The sequence below is a fragment of the Equus caballus genome, chromosome 20, assembly GCF_041296265.1.
Source record: "Equus caballus isolate H_3958 breed thoroughbred chromosome 20, TB-T2T, whole genome shotgun sequence".
Classification (NCBI taxonomy): domain Eukaryota; kingdom Metazoa; phylum Chordata; class Mammalia; order Perissodactyla; family Equidae; genus Equus; species Equus caballus.
In genome coordinates this window covers 27,931,998-27,952,262 of record NC_091703.1, presented here as the reverse complement: position 1 = coordinate 27,952,262, position 20,265 = coordinate 27,931,998, and the positions used below count along the sequence as shown (strand labels likewise).

General features: G+C 40.6%; 2 non-coding genes across 2 annotated transcripts; both read left to right on the top strand.

Moving 5' to 3' along the window:
- The first annotated feature begins 33 nt into the window (after window positions 1-33).
- On the top strand, window positions 34-106 carry TRNAV-CAC (transfer RNA valine (anticodon CAC)). The gene has a single exon. It is a non-coding gene; the product is annotated as a tRNA-Val (tRNA).
- An 11,895-nt stretch (window positions 107-12,001) lies between these two features.
- Window positions 12,002-12,075, top strand: TRNAI-AAU (transfer RNA isoleucine (anticodon AAU)). The gene has a single exon. It is a non-coding gene; the product is annotated as a tRNA-Ile (tRNA).
- Window positions 12,076-20,265: the final 8,190 nt, after the last annotated feature.

The following is a 20,265-nucleotide window of genomic DNA, read 5'->3' as shown; positions in this document are numbered from 1 at the left end:
ACCATTAGAGAACAGAACACCGAAGACGTCGAGGTTTCCGTAGTGTAGTGGTTATCACGTTCGCCTCACACGCGAAAGGTCCCCGGTTCGAAACCGGGCGGAAACAACTGTACTCTGACGAGCTTCGTTTTTCAGTTTCTGCTAAACTTTCCAGCTGACGTGTCTAAAATTGCACCACAGCACTATCCTCAGGGTGGGCTTGTCAATGGAATAAGGCGCCAGAGGGGATGTGAATGGGGCTTGTCTCCGCTTTGTTAGGAATCCTCAGTGTGTCCCCGACGGCTCCTCGGATTTCTAACAGGAAAAGATCCGAAACCGAGAGTAACCGAGTGTCGAAGGCCACTCGAGGGTTCATTGTCTCCAGCAATTTATTTATTGCTACACAAATACTTTCAGGTATCACCTGACTTTTAGAGACGAGGGAGAAAAGAAGTATGGGGTATCGTAGGGGGCGGGGGGTGGCTAAAACAAGATTCTGCAGGGAGATCTCAGCGGAGCAGAGCCCACTGCTGACCCTGGCGCTCGTGAGTCCTCCTTCCCTGGGTGCTCCCACCGCCTGGTCCCCAGGAAGACCCAGGAACAGGGTTCACAGCTTGGTTAATGGCCCTTTTGCCGTGGGTATTCCCACAGCCGGGCCAGCTTTTGTGGAAAGCTGAGGTCTTGCAGAAGCCAGGGTTGGACCTGCCCCTCCAGGTCAAGACAGTTCACCACACTCACTCCTTTCCAGGACTGCCAGGAGCTCAGCTTCAGTGGGATCAACGTGAAGTTCCACTTAGTCCAGAACGCTCCAGGTGGATTTAGGATGCGGTTAGGGTGTGCTTCCCTGCACGTCTGTGCCCTGGAGTTCTCACAAGGAACCTGGACGTGCAATGTTCTTGCTGGACATTTCCCAAGACTCAGCAACCAGCTGGTGATCATCCAGCTCTGACCAAGACCATTCCCGGCGGGAGGAGGGATTCGGCAGCCTCTAGGTAAGTGTGGCCATTTGCTGGGGTTTCTAGAAGTGAGGGAGAAGACAGAGAAAGGTTTAATAGTGACTGGGTTGTGTGTGTTAGTCTCATATTTTACTCAAGAACCCAAACCATGCTCGACGGTCTTTCTTTTCAAATGGCTGAGTAGTTGAGGGGCATCACGTAAGTGTTCAAAGCCCACTTAAGTACATCACATTTGGCTCGTGTTCAACTCAAGGACAAAGTCCCCTTTGCTGGATGTGAGCCCAGAATTAGTAAGAATGTGAATCGATTTAAAACATTAGGAAATAGATTCAGGTTATTTATGTATTGTTTTGCCTCTTAGGCCTAAAAACAACCCTGCCTTTTGTCTTCAAGCTTAAAAATAAAGTGCCTCATTGGGAGTGTTGAGCAGATTCTTCAGTGAATCTAGCACAGTTCTATCAGGCTGCCAGCACTGGAGAAGTGCTAATGCACTACTTCCCATCTTGTAATATCCCTGAAAGAGAGCAGTGAGGGGGGAATCCTCCTAATGGGCAAAGCTTTGGGCAGCGGACTTAGTCTTCTACTGCTTTCAGATTAAGAATAGACATGAACTCATGCACAGTGAGTTTGGCTGGTTGGTCAGAGAGAGCACAAAGTATGAAGATCTTTCTATCACATGTTAACCTCCACCAGAGCGCATCCACCACAGAAGAAGTACTAAATAACCAAGTAACCAGAATGCTTCTGCCAGTTGTTGTCAACCAGGCTTAGTACCTAGCAACTCCAGTGCTGGCAAATTGGTCACATGAGTGGAGTAGCAAGGTGGCAGGGATGGGCCCAATAACAAGGGATCCCATTCATCAAGGCTGATCAACTTATTGCCATCACCAAACATTGAACCTGCCAACAGGACAGACCAATGCTGAGTCCTTAATGCAGCACCTCTGCAGGAGAGCAAGAAGCCACCTGCCTCTTACTAGTTTACTCAGGAGGAGTGAGCAACCTGACCAATCAGAGTCCTAGAGAAGATATTCCCAGATGGGATGAATCATTATGTGAAGGAAGGGGCTCTGAGTAGCAGAAGTGGTGGAGTGGATTGGATGAGATGGATATTATACCCAGAAACATTCCCTTCTAGTGCAAGACACCCATTTCTCCCAGCAGTCTGGAGTGTGGTTTGCTGATAGCTCAAAGCTGACCTCCTCCCAGGAATTGCTTCAACTAAAGGAAGCTTCTTTGTCTAAGGTTACACCCTCTCTCTGGGAGCAGCCTACATCTAATGACAGGTCTCTGAGTGGATGCAACAACTTACTTCTTGTGTTTCAATTCAGGGCAACACCGAAGGGTCATTGCGGCTCCAGAGCTCCCTGAGGGATTGGATGAGACCTCTGTTGCAACAACATCACAGTTCACAGTTTCTCTTTATCCTCTGAATTCCTCCTGTATATTCTTCCTGGAAGCACTTCCCAGTAAGCTTCCTTCATAAAAACTACCCCTCTGAGTCACCCCAGTGAACTCAGTCTAATACATTCCTCTATAGTCTACTTGCAAAAGAGTTACTAAAGACATTATTTTAAAGCATAAGTCACATGTGTCTCTCCTGGAATCAGAATTATCCAGTAGCTCCCCCCTTGTACTTGAAGTAAAGCCAAATTCCCAAGATCTCCTACAAGGTCCTACACGTTCTAACCCTCCATTTCTCTCTGTCTCATCTCCATTATTCTCTCTCTCATTTGTGCTCTGGCCACATGGACCCTCTTGCTATTCCTCAAACAATCCATGCAAATACCCAGCTTTTGACTTTTGCACAGGCTGTGCTCTCTGCCTGTGATACCTCACCACCTTCTTCCAGTCAAACGTGCTGCTACAATGTTAATAAGCCTACACTAACAACTCTGTTTAGAATCCCAGCCTATTCTCAACACTACAGTTCCCCCTACGTAACTGTATTTTTTCTATCACATTTAACAGCCCCTTATACATTATGTGATTCCTGATTTTTGTCATGTATATTAGTTTTATCCGTTTCCACCCTCTATGAGAAATTTTGTTGTTGGTGGTGGTAGTAATGTGTTGTGTCTGTAATTCCCTAATGCCTCCGAAGTGCCTGAAGCTGGGAGATCTTTATGCTGCAAATTTGTTCATGTGACTTCTCTGTCTAACATCCTTCCATGCATTCCCATTGCTGTTGGAATCAATTAAAAAATCTTTATCTTCATGTACAAATAATGATCATTCTTAGTTTACACCTGACATAGATCAATTAATGCCTGTTAATTATTGTCAGCACTCTCTTTACCAACAAAAGTACCCTAATTTAGATATTGCATTCTACTAGAGGGTCCAGGTTCATCTACACATTCTCTCCTCTTCTGGCCTCATCTCCTAATACTCTCCCCCACCACTCTGCAGTTCAGTCTTACTCTCCAGGCACACTGGCAGGTCTTAGCTCCTCTCTCCTCAGGTGCTTTTGTCCATGCTGTTCTTTCTGAGGTGTAAAAAAGGAAGCCACTGCTGGCCCTTCTCCTGGCTGTCCACTTAGCTTCTTCCTTCTCCTGTCTGATTCCATGACGTTCCCTGTGTCACACACCATTAACTGCATCCCCAATGTCTCGCCTACCAGAGAGAAGGCGATATTTCTGAATCAAGCATGCCTGCACTGTGAATTCCTCCACGTCTTCACTGACTGTCTGGTTTTGCTTCAGACCTGTAGCATGTAGCAGGGAATTCAGAAAGAAGAAGGAGTAGGAAATGTGGCCAGGACCCTATTTATTTGTGTTCAATATAGTTAAAACAAAAGAGCATACTGGGGTCAGCTCTGTGAAGCACAATCAGAGAACGTCTATCAAAATTGCCAATGCACATTTTCTTTGATGCCGTTTTCCCACGTGTGCAAGGTATCATAACATACACGAGATACGGTGTATGTTCATAGATATGAACAATGTTTGCAGCAGCAGGATGGGGAAAATTAAGCAAACTGTCCGTTAAACTGTGGTACATTCCATATAGTTGAATACCATGCAGATTTAAATGAAGATGAAAAATTCTTTTCTGTTCTGATACAGAAAGACCACAAAAATACATTCTAAGTAAAAAAATAAAAAAGAGCAAGACAGAAAAATATCTGGATAAATGCCACTCTCTGAAAAAAAGAAAAGAACATATATCTGTGTAACTTTACACATTTAAAATCTCAGGAAGGATAAACAAGATACTAAAAACAATGGTAACATTTTGAGGGGACAAAGACTGGGTAGAAAGGTTGGGCACCTAGAAAAATTGGGTTTCACGGCTTCTGGAATGATGACTAGAGTCACATTTCTAGGACTGGGCAGTACCGATATTCCCGAAGTGACTTCCGATTTGAGGTCACCCCAGAAATCTGAGCCAGCAGGTGAATGGGAAGGCTCACGAATGTCGACCAAGTCCGACCCTGGAGATGCTGGGCTAGTGAAGCCTGGCAGACTCCGGGACAATCAGGAGTCAGACCCGTGGGAATACTCTTCGGGCACAAAATTTTATCTGTTAATGAGCGGCTTTTCCGAAGCCTGGACTCGCTCGCAGTTCAGGGCATCAGGTTCATTATCCGCACGTGCTCATTACCAGCCTTTTAGAGAGGAGCAAATACTTCCAGGGATTCCCGGACCATTAGCCGCAGTTTGAAACGTTTGTTTCGACTTTCATGTGTATGAATACGACTTGCAACCAATGTTCTTTCTTTTGTTTTGTTTTTGTTACTCGTGAGAGAAAGCGTCTGATTCCGTTTATGGAAAGCAGCAAAGAAATTCTCCTAAGACAAACAACAGTAACAATTGTTTTGACTTTAACACTTCAAAAAAAGGACGGTAGCTAAGAGTTCAAGGCTGGTTAGCTCAGGCGGTTACAGTGCGGTGCTAATAATGCCGAGTTTCGGGGTTCGATCCCCGTGAGTATCTCTGGCTTGCTTCCACCTCTGAAAGGAGACTATTGATTATCTTCAGAGAAACTTGATTCCTAACCTGTGAAAAGCGGGGAGTAACGCACAATGCGCTAAGGGTTCCCAATCCATTGCTGTCTTTTTCCCTTAACCAACTCAGTTCCCGGGTTCCCTTAAGTTGAACATTTCCCCAGGCAGAGTTCCTCCAGGAGCCATGCAGAGAGCCCAAGAGTGGAAGCTTTGCCTAATGGAGAAATAAAAGTGGAAAAGATTGCTGGCAACTTTTTGTGAAAAGCTTACTTGATTTTAAAATCGTCTTTCCAAAGCAGTTTTGTAACCCCCTCCTTTCTCAAATCATCAAGAGAAACAAAGTAAAGAGAGGTTCTTAAAAGGTTGCGCTTTCCATGTCTCTGAAGATCGTTTAAGGTTTCACTGACAGCTGACATGACCCCGTGAGGAAGCACCACGGAAGGTGAAGGACTGGCTCAGGAGACTTCCTCTCTCGACGTGTCTGTATCACTTTGAACAGGAAAAAGAACAGAGACCTTTTCTTTTTGTTTTTTAGTACAGGAGTCCAATCTGGATTCTTGTGATAAATACATAGACATGCATCTTGCATCATTGCTTCTGACTTGAAAGGATGGTGAAATATCACAGCTACCCCTGATCTCTGTGGGTAGTCTTTCTCCAGCCTGGTAAAGTTCTCCTGCCAGCATGCGATGATCAGTATTCAGCTCAATGGGAAGTTCTTTCTGGAGTTTTCTGTTCTCACAGCTCTCTCCTTTCTGCTACTCTGTGCTGCCAAGTCCAGCTGTCTTGGTCTCCTGGACTATCAGCTCCCTCTCATCAGCTCAGGGAGTTCACCAGCCTCTGCCTGGGTTCCCCTTCCCTGCATTGGGCCCAGAAACTCTCTCAAGGCAGTAAGTTAGGGGCAATCCTCATTCTCACTTCATTTTCCCCCAGGATGGCTTCATTTTTTTCTCTTTCGGGGATTACTCTCCTTCTTTGCCTGATGCTCATTGTCTTAAAAATTGTTGTTTCAAATATTTTTTCAGGTTTTAGTTCTTTCAGGCAGGAGGGTAAATCTGATCCCTGTTATTCCATCTTGGCTGGAAACAAGATTCACCACTATTTGGAGGACGAAGAGGGGGAAGTTAAGCCCTCTGCTGTGTCTGCTGTGCGTTGCAGGCTTTTGTGAGCAGACAGGGGCCCCTTGGTAAGCACAGTGGCCTGTCTTGGGGCAGTTTGCACTACCCTTCTGGGAATTTTGGGACCTCAGGTGGCTTGTGGCAGGCAGTCTGCACAGATACTCGAATGACTCTCCAGGACCCAACTGAGTCAACCCGTCTGGAAGGTCAAGGCTACAAGCCTCCTCGTGGATCAGAATGTCTTCTTCCTGGTTTTCTGTGTGCCAGGGCTGGTTAAGGGGGAGGATGGCACTTACAGGAGGACAGGGCCTGGGACCAGGGCTCCTGAGAGGACAATGCAACCAAAATGGGCATGTGGATTTCTGTTGAACTGGAAGGCTAAAGGTAGGAATTTTCGGATGAGGGGGCCAGAGACTTGGGGTATGTGGGATCTGTGTACTTTTTCTTTATTGTCACACTGCCTTTCACTTGTGGGAATTCTGGTCGTCCTCTAAGAAGTCCTGGTAGTGACTGCCACCTGACACAGCCTCACAGGCTGCAAGTGGATAAATGAATGGGACCTGCCAGCCCCTGAGTCCACTGGAGGGACGCCTCTCAGTCCCTGGCTCAGACCATCTCTGTCCCTGCCCACATCAGAGGGTGTGGAGAGATGAGACATGGCTGGACTCACTTGTGGCCTGGGTGGGTCTTGAAGGGAACAGCTGTTTGCCGATGATCTTTAAGTGAACTTTCTTGTAAAAGTCACATTTAATCTGTACTGATGATGCTGTTAGAAAGAGTAGTTTGTGTACTATTTGATTTTGAAATGCTCAGGAGAATAAGGGCATCCTCAGTGAGTCTATTTTGGCATAAATATTAAGGTAATTAAATTAGACCTTATGGTATTGATTATAAAAATTGACGATTTTTGTTGCCCTACAATTATATTCCAGATGAGCAGCTTTATGTTCACCATTTCAAGTAGTTGATTTTCTAATTTTAAAGTGTATTTGAAGAAAATTTAATTGGGAAAGTATAGTCTCTTCAACAAATGGTGCCGAGACAATCAGATATCTGCATGCATAGGTGTCGGAAAGGCAGTCTATGTTCATAGTCTCTTGACCCCTGCTCAGCCACAAAAGAATAAATAGTACACTTAAAAATGGGTGAATTTCATCGTATGTAAATTATACCTCAATAATGCTGATTAGAAAAAGAAGTATAAATCAAGGTTATAAAAACACAGAAATAGCGGTAGTTACACGGTGCCAGATTACAGACAAAGTGATACTTTATACATCCTAGAAACTAGCTCAGAAAATATGTATTGTAAGAAAAGTATATTTCAAGCAAAGGGAGACACTTCGGCATGTCTACACCTTGTCTAGGTATTACTCCATTTAACACTCATCTATCCTGAGGCAGTAAATAACACCACACACTATTGTAGTTTCAACAGCGGCATATGAATTCAAGTGGCCCTTTAAAATCAGTCTTCTGGCAGACAACTGTCTTTTGAAATTATCCACAAAGACAGCAATCAGACAGTTTGCCCATTAAAGAAGCATAGAGCAGTTTGAGAAGTACCCTGAGAAAAATTATGACCATTAATACTATGAGCCCAATGATACAATTTCAAAATCAATGCTCTAAGCTATCAGTTCTTAAGTCCGTAAAGAGGAGATCAGAAAAGTGCATACTTTTACTGTCTTTGTATAATTATCTACTTAATTGCCTTTACTGATACGGTCTTTCTTCACATGTATTTGAACTATCATCTGACGTCACTTCCTTTCAACCTGAAGAACTTCCTTGATTATTTCTCATAAGACATGTCTGCTACCAAGGAGTTATCTTAGTTTTTGTTCTTCTGGGAGTGCCTTCATTTTTGAAAGATGGTTTTGTTGTATATAGGATTTTTTGGTGATAGTTTTCTTTTTTTCTTTCAGCATTTTCAATATGTCATTCCACTATCTTATAATCTCCATTGTTTCAGATAATAAGTCAGCTATTTTTCTTGTTGTGTTTCCCTGGCGTAGGTGAATCATTTTTCTGTTCCTGCTTTCAAGACTTTCTCTCTGTCTTTAGATTTCAGTGGTTAGAGTGGTGTATATGAAAGTGTGGATCTTTGTGTTTATCCTTCTTGGGATTTGTTGAGCTACTTTGATGTGTAGCTTGATGTTTTTAGGCAAATGTGGGAAGTTTTTGGCCATTATTTTACAATATTTTTTCTGCCTTTTAATCTTTCTGTTTGTGGTAGTACAATTAATGGTGTCTCACAGATCTCTGAGGCTGTATTCTCTTCTCTTCTTTCTGTTCTCCACAGTGGATAATCTCCACTGATGCATCTTCAAGTATATTGGTTCTTTCTTCTGACAGCTCAAATCTACTGTTGAATCCCTCTGGTGAATTTTTCCTTTCTGGCATTTAATTTTTTCTTTCTGGTATTGTACTTTTTCATTCCATATTTTTTGCTTGTGTTTTAAAAACATAATTTCTATTCCTTTATTGAAATTCTCCATTTGATGAGTCATTATCACCATACTTCTTTTAATTGTTTAATGTGGTTTCCTTTAATTGTTTGAAAATATTCATAATTGTTGCTTTGAAGTCTTTGTCTTCTAGGTTCAACATCCAAGTCCTCTCAAGGGCGGTTTCTATTGTCTTCTTTTTTTCGTGTGTATGGGTCACACTTTCCTGACTCTTGGCATGGCTCATAATTTTTTTGTTAAATATTAGATATTTGAGATAATATGTTGTGTCTCCTCTGTGTATGGGCACAGCCTCAGTCATGCAGGGGTGTGTGGGTGTGGTTTTTGTGTGTGGGGGTGGTTTTTGTTCACTTCCGTCTCTGTGACACATGCACACATCTTCAGGTCAGTGTGGCATTTGTGCAGATCTTTTTAACCCTCCAATGGCTGTTTCAGCTCCCTGTTAAACCCCACTTCACCCTCTCACCTGTTGTTTGCCCCAAACTTATTCAGAACTGAAAGCTGGGAGAATCACTGGTCCATCCGGTGTTTTTGCCCCCAAGATTGCTACTTTAAAAAACAGTGTACTAATCAAGTGAGCTGTCCTCAGTAGCAACAGCAAAGTTGCTATTTTCATGGTCTCTCCTATGCAGGTTGAACAACTGTGCTGACAGAACTAATGGGGAATGAGAGCAGCCCTGGGCAAGAGCCTGCCATAGACTTGCAGTGTTCTTTCCTAAAGTTCAGTTGTTTTCATAAATAAATGCTCCTCGGTTTGCTGTATGCCTTTGTATGTGCTGAAATGGTGGGCTGCAGCAAGTGCCCAGTGAGGCTAGGAAGGGTAAAATGCTCTTCTATTCTGGGTCACTCATATTTATACTGCTATATCTTACATATACCAATTGTGCTATCAACTAATTTTTTATGTGATACTCCATTTTTTTGGCCCCATTTCATCTGATGTGCATCACTGTTCTTTCTCCTCTACAATGTTTACCCAGAGTAGCTAGAAGTAAGCTACATTTTCATTTGAAAATTTTTCCATGCCAGGGCAGAACCCCACAAAGGCACTCGACAGTAAGACTTTTCCCCACAAATAAGAAACAATTTGTGATGTCATCAAAATCCTTTTCACACCAATGAAGATAAACTTGTAGTTCATGTAGCAAGTTTCTTGTGCCCTGTTAATGTGGATAATTAAATTAATATATTTCCTAATGTTACTGAGATTTTAGGAGTATCTCTCCACTGACTGCATAGGTCCAAATTCCAAAGTGTTTCAATTCTGACTCCCAAGGCATAGATGAGGATGGCTTTCCTGTTCCCTGGCTGCTTGTTAACCATGTGATCATGATGAACTTACTTAAACATTCAGTAATACCCAACCCTCAGGAATGTGGCTACCACAAAGTAGGGCATGTGATAGTTGGTGCATGTCTCCCCTTCTCACTTTTCAGGGAGTGAGTTCCATTGGTCCAATGCGACAGTGATCAAACCAGGCTAATCTCACTCTTGGGGCACAGGACGACCTTGCAAGAAGTGCAAGTGCCCAGCATCAGGCGATCAATTTCCTAATCATCAACTACCATATGGATTTAATCTAAAACTGACCTTTCTGAGAGCACTCCTGATATCAAGGTATACATTTCTTAATGGCCTTTTCTCACATTGCAAAAGGAGTATGTTCCTCTTATTCTTCTAAAATCTCACCAAGATTGATTGCCTCAAAGTGCAACAAACTACAGCATTCAACACAGGGACAATTAGAATGGCTTGGGAAAGGTTAAGATAATTAAATTATTCTAATACCTGGGTAACCATCCTTTAGCAAGTCAGGAAGTTTCCGGTTATTGACTTGTAATAAATTAAGGGAGAATCTAGTCAAGTTATCAAATGTAATAACATATCAAAAATAATTACTGATGTGGACTACTATGTGATTTTTCTGGAAAGAACTCAGAAAATGTTAAATGATTGTGAGACATTTGTATAACAAAATCTGATCTACTTTCCTTTTATTTGTATATTAAAATACATCTCCTCAGTAGTTATAAAAGAGGCATGAAATTAATTCTGAAACATGACTTATCATGGCAATGTGTATGTTTATTCATGATTGTGTGAACTAATTTTAAAAGCCTAGTTGTATCATTTAAATAAGCATTCAGTTATTTTTACCTTTAATTTTACTGATTAGTTTTCAAATTCATAGTATTTCTGTTGTTATGATTAATTGTGTATAGGTAATAATTTTGACAATTCAGTAGAGAGCAACTCATAAAAATTGGAGCCTTAAGCCCTCCCCTAAAATAATTGTGATGTGCATGTATATTTTTTGTTTCAGGAAAGTAGGATTTAGGAAGGTTAAAATAACTTTAAGAATGAAATTATTTTATATTTTGATATATATTTGTGGGAAACAAGTTCAAGAAGGAAACAATGGCCTGAAATTAAAGGCTGTAAAAGAAGTACTTGTTTATGCATTTATTTTTTCATAAAAAATGATTGCATCAAATTATGCAGAATTTATGTTCAATATTTTGAGAGTGATGCCACAGTTTCATTTTTAAATGGTCAATAATCATAACACAAAGAAAAATAACTGCTTAATCTTATGATAAAAATTTATTAGTCGTCAAAAATCGTTCCAGGGGTACATAGCTTTCAAATTTGGGGGATGGCTATCGGTAACAGAATTTTGAAGGCTAAAGTCTCAACTTCAAAAAGAATAAAACGTCTAAGCTCTGTTAATTCTTCAGCGTTTGTTTGTGTCTTGTTTCCGTTGGAAACAGCCTCTAAAGCCAATGTTAAGAGACCCCGCTTAGATCAGATATCCCAACACGTCCTTTTCTCCAGTGCTTGGAGATCTGCATAGCTGCTGGGACTTCTCACAGCAGGGGTCTGGTGCCCAACTATCAGTCACTCTTTTAGCCCTCAGAATAGAAATCTGAAAACTTGAAAGCGGCCCCAAAATCTAGAGCGCTCGTGGGTACCATTGTCACTCCAGAAATGGTTGGGATCCCTCTTTCCACTCGAAATGGCCTTCGCCTACGTGGCCACCAAACTCCGAGCGGGACGCTGAGTTGCTGGAAACTTGCCCAGGAGCGAGAGCTGCCTGTCCAGGATCTTTGCGAGGGCTCTGGAGCTCAAACTTGTCTCTTTCAACACACACACACATGTACACCCGCTCCTGCTAAACGCGTTTCTGAGTTGTTGTCCAGCCTCTGTTGTGAATATTTCTCTATGTTTTCTTGGGGCGGAATCGAGTTTGAGAAAGTCTGTTTTTCACCAGAAACAAAGTTCGTTTCTGCTGGAGGCAGAGTTTTCGTTTTGTCCTTTTCTTTGCGCGGGAGTGCAGAAAGGGGAAACGGAAAACAGGAAGAGAGTCTGGAAGAAACAATATTACTTGATCTTGGTTAAAAGAAGTTAAACGAAAAAGTCTCCTTTGGAAAGGGGCAAGAAAGATTCACCTTAATTTTAAACAAACACAGGGATGTTAACAAAAATACGCTTTTCACTTTCCGATGTAAAAAAGAGTGCTCCATCGGTGGCCGGTTAGCTCAGTTGGTTAGAGCGTGGTGCTAATAACGCCAAGGTCGCGGGTTCGATCCCCGTACGGGCCAAGGAGAGTTAACACATTTTAAATCAAAATTAATCTTGTAGTCACGGCGAATATTGGAAATGGCGTCTTAGACATAAAATTGGGATTAAATGTGGACTTCATTTAGTGATCCTCGGCAGTGACACCTACCTTCTTCGTCCCTCTCTTCAAAGGGTAGGGGGCAGGGGTAAGAGAAAGCTTGTGGAAAAAGTGGTATAGAACCTTGAGTAAGGAATTTTAGTAAAGATAATGAGCGTACGAGGATAGAGATTGGCATTGGAGGTGAGATTTGTGTCTAATGGCCGCTGACTCTCTGAGAGCCCCACTTTCCTTGTCCCTTTCCCAGAGTCAGTCCACAGAGGCTCCGTGAGGCCCTTACGAGCTTCGTCCACCCTATTGTCTCCCTGACCTTTGAGCGGGTTTTTCAAAAGTATTAAAGTCGCTATTGTTACTGTTAAAATAATCAGAATCGGACACATTGCACATTTTCCTTTCTCTTCCTTTTCTTTCTTTCTTTTCTTTCTTTTTTTTAATTATCAGTCGGCTTTTACCAGAATTTCTGTCTGTGAGAACAGATTTTTTTTTTTTACTTCCGGATCTCCAGGACCAAGAACAGTTCTGAACACAAAGGAGGCATTCGGTAAATGTTTGTGGAGTGAATGTATGAAGCCTTGCCATCAGTGTGTTTTCAAAAGTTGGGATTTCGTTTGCTGAATCTGATTGGTACACACATATAAAGGAAACAAAGCCTACCATAGTCACCATTTATGACAAAACATCGTGATTGTAGAGGCCACATCATTGTATAGACTACACAAGAATTTCAGAAGTGAAAAATTAATGACAAATATAACCCCAGCAAAAAATGAAATTTAGAAGTTTCAGATTTGACAAAGGGGCATTTTCAAAGGGATGAGGAAACTACTGCTGATACTTGAAATACAAAGTCAAAGCTCATTTAAGGAGACAGCTGTGTTGGTAAAGCAGAGACTGAGAGAGCCCATGGATGATGTTTTGTGGGGAAGGGGCTTAGGGGAACAAAGTCTTTCAGAGGCTAAGTGGGTTGACATAACCTGTGGAAGCCTGGTTATTTGGGAGAGGCTGTTGTTTGGTTGGCACTCAAAGGTGTGTTTAGTGAAGTGAGTCTATCCCTGGATGGCTGACTCTCAGAAGGAAAGGGTTGGCAGTGATTGGTTGTCTTGCAAAAGTATGTTCTCAGTATGGTTTTATCATTGATAGACTGAATTGGATTAGTATTGGTTCTGGTGGCTACTTGTTACATAGCCACAGAACAATCAGTCTTTTTCTAAGTTTGTGATTAGTTCACGCTCTCAGCATTTTACTTTGGCCTAAAAGGAAAATCACATTATTTATTTGTTTCAATGTCCAAATAATGTATAATAAAAATACCAATTTTATCTCTGAGCCTCTCAATCCATCTTAGACACCTGTAACTTTCAGTTCATTTGTGGGATGAATAGCAGAGACGGATTAAGGACAGGGTGAGGGATGGGTTGGAGGCTTAGGGATGTTATAACTGGCCAGATGGGTCATGATCATGACTTGGATGATGATGGAGTTGGGGTAAGAAACTGGAATATGTGGAATATATAACAATAATATAAAAAGGATTTTTTTAAATAGAAGAAAAAAACAATTTTAATTACTTATGTATGTATAAGAGTTTCACAGATGATTGAGATGTATATACCATCATGGGATACACAAAGGAATAGGGATTTGGGGTTTCTGAGTGGGATGAGGGGCAAATTATGGGAAGGTGAGGGAGAAAATATATGCTAAATAAATGCTGCCTGTTGTGCAGATAAGAGTCTCAGATGATTACAGTTGTCTCTGAGAATTGTTCTCTTCTTGGTACAGATACCTTTCCTAATGGAGATTTCCTTTATAAGTGTAAATTTCCTTTACAGAAGTGGAATTTTTAGACAGTTTTATTTTACTTTATTGTCTATATTTATTGTCTATATTTTAGACAGTTAAAAGGGAGAAAAAGATGGTGGTTTCTTTTGCCTCTGCTTCTTCTCCATTGCCTTTAGCTAAAAATTATCCATATGTCAAAGTAACCTGTTTTGGGGTGGAATGTTCTAACCTCTTCAATATTTAAATAGTTTCAAAAAGATAATTTTTATTTTGACCTTTGTACTCAAATCAGTCAGAAATAGTTAGCTGCTTTGGGTGCGTTTATTACCTTAAAGATTCCGATTGTTCTCCCTTCCTTTCATCCATGCTGTTTTTCATTTGACTGTGCAATGCCTTTCCACTCTGTCCTGGCTAAGCACTGAGACTTGGTTTGGCCAATAGGATATTAGCAAACTTCACAAAGAAGACTCTTGAATAAGACCATTTTTCTTTTTGCTTGCTTTTTTTGGTTGTTTAAGTTTTTTGTTTATTTTTTAAAATGATCTTTATTTTTTAGAGCAGTTTTAACTCTTCTAAAAACCTTCATTTTTAGAACAGCAAAATTGAATGGAAAGTTCTCACATACTCCCTCCACTGCCACACACACAATCTCTTCCACTGTCAATATCCTAAATCAGAATGGTACATTTCTTACAACTGATGAACCTACTTTGACACATCACTGTTGATGCAGGCTCGGTGAGTCAAGGAGTCAAAAGAAAGATTTCTTGGACTCTCAAGGTCTGGCAGTAGTGTTCTTTTATTCAGAGAATAGCATGGAGCAGCGACCATGGACAGTAAAGAGCTGCAGGCATGGGGACAGGACCCATGGGCAGTAAGAGCTACATACTTGGGTTGAGGGTAGGGCTAAATTTAAGGCATAGGTATGTGAGTTATCTCTTTACAAGACAAAAGAAAGATTAGTAAAAAAAAAAAAAAGTCATTAAAATGGTATCAGTGCAGGTGGGGTCTGGTTATTGGGTGGTCCTATAACTTTAGATAAGAATCAGATGGGATTAAGGCAGGCCCTCCTATGCTTCCTGGAGGATGATATAGATCAGTATGTAGGGCAGGACACCTTGGGCTTCTCCCTGGGGCAGGGGCAGCCTTGATCCTCATCAATTATCACACAAAGTCCAAAGTTTACACGAGGTTTAACTCTTGGTGTTGTACATTCTATAGGTTTTTACAAATATATCATGCCATATGTCTGCCATTATAGTAGCATACAGAATAGTCTTACTGTCCTCAAACTCCTCTGTGCTCTATTTCTCTCTCTCTCTCTCCAAACCCCTGGCAAGCACTGATCATTTTATTGTCTTCATACTTTTGCCTTCTCCAGATGTCATGTAGTTGAACTGTACAGTATGTAGCCTTTGCAGATTGGCTTCTTTCACTTAGTAATAGGCATTTAGTGCTCCTCCATATCTTTTCATGGCCTGGTAGTTCATTTCTTTTTGGTGCTGAATAATACTCCATTGTCTGGATGTGCCACAGTTTACTTATTTATTCAGCTACTGAAGAACTTCTTGGTTGCTTCCAAATTTTGGCAATTATGAATAAAGGGCTATACATATCTGTGTGTAGGTTATTGGGTGGACATAAATTTTCAGTTGTAGGGGAGGAAGAAAAATCCTTTACCCTCTAGGTCCTTCTGGCTGGGCTATGGATTAAATTGACATGAGACAGAATATCAGGAGAAAATCAAACAATGCTTTATAACATCTATACATGGGAGAAACTGAAGAAAATTGAGCAACTTGGCAGGACGGCTGAGGTTGCCATATTAAATACCATCTTCAGCTAAAGGACAAAGGAGAATATTGGGGGTGGTGGGAGTCAGTTATGGGAGATTACCAGAAAAAACACTCTAAACAAGAATAAGGTTATTACGCAGATCTAAGTCCTTGCCTTCAGCATTGATAAGAGTTTCATGAGATAAGGTCATCTTGGTATAGAGAGTGAAATATCTTTACAAATGGAGATTTCCCTTACAAATGTAAATCTCTCTTACAAAGAGTAACTTCTATTTGGTTTTTCAGAGCTTTCCCCATGTATGCAGTTTCTTAAAAATTAACCACCCAGAAATAATCCTCATGCCAAAGAGACACATCTTGAGGTGGCAAATTCTGATCCCCCACACAATTCATTTGGGTAAATACCAAGAAATGTGATTGCTGGACGGTATGGTTGGTAAGATTGTCTGGTTGTATAAGAAACTGTCAAACTGTCTTCCAAAGTGGCTGTTCCATCTTTCATTCCCACCAGCAATGCATGAAACTTTCTATTGCTCCACATCCTTCCCAGCATTTGGTATGATCAGTATTTTGGATTTTGGCCATTTTAATAGGTAAGTGGTGGTAACCTCATTGTTGTTTTAATGTGCATTTCCATAATGACATAATGTTGACCATCTTTTCATTTGCTTATTTGCCATCTGTATATCTTATTTGTTAACGCATCTGTTCAGATCTTTTGCCCATTTTACTCAGGTTGTTCATATTCTTGTTGTTGAGTTTTCAGACTTCTTTGTATATTTTGGATAGCAGTCCTCTATCAGTTGTGTCTTATGCAAATATTTTCTTCCAGTCTGTGACTTGTCTTCTCATTCTCTTGACAGAGTCATTTTCAGAGCCGAAGTTTTTAATTTTACTTGAGTCCAACTGATCGATTGTTTCTTTCATGGCTTGTGCCATTGGTGTTGTATCTGAAAAGTCATCACTAGAATTAATGGGCATCTAGATTTTCTCCTATGTCATCTTCTAGGAGCTTTATAGCTATGTGCTTTACATCTAGATCTATGATCCATTTTGAGTTAATTTTTGTGAAGAATGTATAGAAGAGGATGACATTTCCTCTACCCAATCTGGATCCTTCTGACCAGACAATGAATTAAATTCATGTGAGACAGAATAACAGGAGAAAATTAAACAAAGCTTTATAACATGTATACATGGGAGAGACTCAGGCAAACTGAGCAACTCGCCAAAATGGCGGAAGCTTTCACCTTAAATACCATCCGCAGCTAAAGACAAAGGGCAATGTTGCAGGTGGGGGCAGTCAGTTATGGGAGATTACCAGAAAAGCACAGTAAACAAAGGTAAGGTTATTATGCAGATTTAAGTCCTCGCCTTCGGTATTTATTAAGAGTTTCTAGAGATAAGGTCATCCTCCCTTCTTCCTGGTACAGAGAGGGAGACACCTTTACTGAGGGAGATTTCCTTTACAAATGTAAATGACTCTTAACAAATGGTAAGTAAATTCTACTTTTCACAGTTTGTTTCCTGTCTGCAGTTTTTAAAAGTAATAACCCCAAATAATCCTCATGCCAAAAAGACATATCTTGGGGTGGCCAATTCCAGTCCCCCACGAGTGTCAGTTCTGTGCCTAGATATTGTTTTTTGCATGTGGATGTGCAATTGTTCCAGTACTATTTGTTGAAAGGACTGTCCTTTATCCGTTGTATTGCTTTTCTCCTTCATCATAGATTGACTGATTATAGTTGTGTCAGTTTACTTCTGCACTTCTTATTCTGTTTCATTGATCTATTTATCTATTCTTTTGCCTATACCACAATGTCTTGATTGTTGTATCTTTATAACAATTATTGAAGTCAGATAGAGTCAGACCTCCAACTTTGATCTTCTTTGTCAATATTGTGTTGACTATTTGGATCTTTTGCCTCTCCATATAAACTTTAGAATCAGTTTGTCAATACCCACAAAATAACCTGCTGAGATTTAGACTGAGATTGTGTCAAATTTACAGATAAAGTTGGGAAGAACTGACATTTTGTTAATATTGAGTCTTTCTACCCATGAACATGGAATCTTTCTATTAGTTTAGTCCTTCTTTGATATCTTTCATCAGAGTTTGTAATTTCTCTCCTATGGATATTATATAAATGTTGTTAGATTTATACCTAAGTATTTCACTTTAAGGGGTGCTAATGTAAATCATATTGTGTTTTTAACTTAAAATTCCAATTATTCATTGCTAGATAAGAAAGTGATTGACTTGTGTATATTAAACTTGTGCCCTACAACCGTGCTCATAATCACTTGTTACTTCCAGGAGGGTTTTTTTCTTCTTTTTTTTCCTGGTGGCTTTTGCCCTGAGCCATCTTGAGAACTTGACTGAGGTAGGCATGCTGGAGAATAAGAGATGTATGGAGATTAGCTGATTGTCTGTTCACCAGAGATGTGAGTCAGCCCAGCTGGAACATGAACAGTCTGGTCAATCCCATCTGTGCTAGTGATTCATAGACTAGTGAGCTAACTAGATTCAAATTGTTTTGAGCTTCTGAATTTGGATGGTTTGTTAAGCAGTATATTTGTGGCAATAGATAACTGATATGTACACTACAATATCACTCAATTTACTCCAGCAGAATTAGTCCCCTGATATTCCTCAAATACACAAGGTAAACTCCACATCAGGGTCTTTTAGGGTACTATATCCTATGTCTGGAATGAATTTACCTAGATATCCCCATGGCTCATTTGTTTACTTCCTTTGGACTTTTGCTCAAATGTCACCTAATAGTCCATTTAGAAATTGAAAAGGAAAACTCACCCTTAATGTCTATGGGGGACTGGAATTGGCCACCCCAAGATATATCTCTTTGGCATGAGGATTACTTTGGGCTGGTTACTTTTAAAAACTGCAGACAGGAAAGAAATTCTGAAAGGTAGAATTTACTTACCTTTTGTTAAGAGTCATTTACGTTTGTAAAGGAAATCTCCCTCTGTAAACGTATCTCCCTCTCTGTACCAGGAAGAAGGGAGGATGACCTTATCTCTAGAAACTCTTAATAAATACAGAAGGTATGAACTTAAATCTGCATAATAACCTTACCTTTGTTTACTGTGCTTTTCTGGTAATCTCCCATAACTGACTGCCCCCACCTGCAACATTGCCCTTTGTCTTTAGCTGCGGATGGTATTTAAGGTGAAAGCTTCCGCCATTTTGGCGAGTTGCTCAGTTTGCCTGAGCTTCTCCCGTGTATACATGTTACAAAGCTTTGTTTAATTTTCTCCTGTTATTCTGTCTCACATGAATTTAAATCGTGGTCTGGCCAGAAGGACCCAGAGTGGGTAGAGGAAATGTCTTCCTCCCCTATATACCCTTCCCTGATCAATTGTTCTCCTTAGCATTTATTATCATATCATCTAGCATTTTATTTGCAACTTTACTTTTAAAAATTTTCTATAACCCTGCCACTAGAAAGGAAAGAAATTTTTGTCTATTTTATTCACAGCTGTTATCCCAGTGATTAATGCAGTATCTGATACATAGTATATGTTCAATAAATATGTATTAAATGAATGAGTGCTTAAGTTCTTCTTTGTCTAAAGCAAAGAGGACACATGCTTGAAGAGACCGTGAGGGAGGAGCAAACATCACCTTAGATCTGGCCCTCCAGAGATGTTGGGTTGATGGAGCTGGAAAGGCATATTTTCCTTTTCCTAAAGAAAGGTCATAAGAGGAGACACTTGGTGTTAGCTTCCTCCATCTCCCTTTCATTGCTCTATTATCTAGAAGCTAGCTGGAGTGGGAGTTACCCAATTAGGGTTTTAGGGATAAGGTCACCTATACTCCAGCTAGAAGAGTCTGTAAATTTAACAAGATCTATAGAGGGTCTAGATTATCGTGACCCCATTCAATGGCAGTAGTTCATTGCTCTATATGCTGGCAATTAGGGATTAATTTGAATCAGTAAATCTCTCAGCGTCGTTTTTTCTTTGAATCTATTATATCTCTTCTGTCTACTGTCAGATTCTCTTTGCTTTTTCCTGTTCCAATTTCCCCCCTAAAAAATCCGTGTGGACCACCTATCTAAATATTTGAACCACTTTTGGAGCAGACTTTTATTGAGGATCAGGTTATAGGTCTCCTTACAGGTGACTTGTTAGCCCATGGATTGACTGAGTTTGAGAGCTCTGGCCCAATCAGATATGGCTGGAGGTTGGATGTCACGGTTACATGTTAGAAAACATGGCCACTCTTAAAATTCATTTATTACTTTTGTGATTTCAGGCTGACAGTGGAGCAGTGTCTATTAAATGAGACTAATGACAAGGCAAACTAGTGGATTGCCAAATCTTTTACTCCATAGTGGACATCTCATGATTCCTTCCACCATTTTCAATTTTAGCATCATTCTAGTACCAGTCCTCATGTAACTTTGTCCTAAAAAGGAAAAATAACAAGGAAGAGAAACATGGAATTAAAATCCATTTGTGACATGTGCTATCATAAAACTTCAGAAAATTCCTTGGGCAGCTCAAGG